Source organism: Myotis davidii, unplaced genomic scaffold (assembly GCF_000327345.1).
Source record: "Myotis davidii unplaced genomic scaffold, ASM32734v1 scaffold1261, whole genome shotgun sequence".
Classification (NCBI taxonomy): domain Eukaryota; kingdom Metazoa; phylum Chordata; class Mammalia; order Chiroptera; family Vespertilionidae; genus Myotis; species Myotis davidii.
In genome coordinates, this window is record NW_006291496.1 from 65,236 (window position 1) to 67,115 (window position 1,880).

Consider the following 1,880-nt stretch of genomic DNA (forward strand, 5'->3'; position numbering starts at 1 on the left):
CTCTTGTGGGGTTTGCATTTATGAGTCCCGAGTGACTGCAGCAAACAGACAGTTGTTGGCTGGCCAACACCCTCAGGGCACAGCAGACAGCAGACTGAGACACACTTGGTGTCTGTCTTGAAAGAGGCCCATTTGTTTGCCTCAGCTCTTCCGCCTGAGGGGCTTGCTTCTGGTTTGGCACACATACAGTCAGAGGCCAGCGTGCACCTCTTTGTGCTTGCCCTCTGCCTCGCTCCCAGTCACCAGTACCTCCTGGGGGAGCTTGTGCACTCATCTGGAGCCCCAGTTTTGTATCTGTCACCCAAGGAATACCTCTTGATTACCTGTCTCTGGTGCCCACAGTGTTTGTGTAACATGGGATTCGGTGAGTAGATCCTCCTTGTAGGTTCTTGTCTCACAAAATTTGGAGAATAAAATTCACAGAATAAAATGCCTTGTGACATCTCTCTATCCTTTGTAGAAGATAAGCATTCTGGCACCTTGGAGCTCTCTCTGCCCTTCACATATGCATCCCTCTCCCATGGACCCCCCTTTTCCCTAACACTGCCTGTCCCGTCTCTAAAATCCTTTCACTTGCACTCAGTCCTGTGGAACTGTAGGAGCTGGCGGAGGGGGGCGGGGAGCGGGGGAGCAGGTCCTAGCCTACTACACCCCAGCACAGCAGAGAAGCAACAGACTGATATGCCTAGTGTTTCTGTGAAAGAGGCCTGTTAGCGTATCTCCAGAGCTGTGGCCAGAGGGGTGGGCTTCTAATTAAACACACATCCAAGGGCTGACTGTACCCTTCCAGAGACCCTGGAGGGCAGGGCTACCTCTGTGCTCTCCCTCTGCCGTGCTCCAGAATGCCAGTGTCTCCTAAGGAAGCTTAAACCTGCGTTTTGTGCAAGTTTTTATGTATGATACCCCGGGTTTTGCCATTCCCACCCAGTGACCTTTGACCACCTGGCTCTGGAAGCCACGGGGTCTTGCATTTCTGGGACCCACAAAACAGTAACAAACGGAGACAGTTCTTGGCCAGCTACCAATTTGAAATTACAGTTGTGGGTATTTATCCAAAGAAAATAAGAACAATGACTCTAAAGATATATATATATATATATGCACCCATGTTTATTGAGGCATTATTTACAATAGCCAAACCATGGAAACATCATAGGGTATGTAAATGTGAAATCACTGTGCTATCGATCAGAAACTTATCTAATATTGTAGAGTAATTTTAAAAAATAACTAAATAAAAATGTTTTAATAAATACAATAAAACCAAAGAGGGGAAATTAAAGCACAAGAAAGGAAAAGTAAGTGTTCAAGTGGCCAGTTGCCAAAATCAGCCAGAGATCTCTAAAACAAAGAAAACTTCCGGGTGGAGTGGCCTGGGTTCTCCTCCAGTTGAGTAGCTAGTTTTTATTGAGACAGCTGCCTTTGAAGTGACTCATGAGCACTTGACTGCGTTATACCAGGCACTTATAATACAATAAGAAAAAAAGCAGCTGTCAGGGATATACACCACATGCTGGAATAAAATAAGTCATGGAGATGTGCTGTGCAGCATGGTGACTACAGTTAATAATACTGGACTGTGTATTTGAAAGTTACTAATTCCCTAGCTTGTTTGGCTCAGTGGATAGAGCGTCGGCCTGCAGACTGAAGGGTCCCAGGTTCAATTCTGGTCAAGGGCACATGCCCGGATTGTGGGCTTGATCCCCAGTAGGGGGCATGCAAGAGGCAACCGATCAATGGTTCTCTGTCATCATTGATGTGTCTATCTCTCTCTCCCTCGCCCTTCCTCTCTGAGGTCAATAAAAATATATATTTTTAAAAAGATACTATTGGGCATTATAAGTTCACATCCAAACTTTTAGTGTTTTGCTAAATGCATT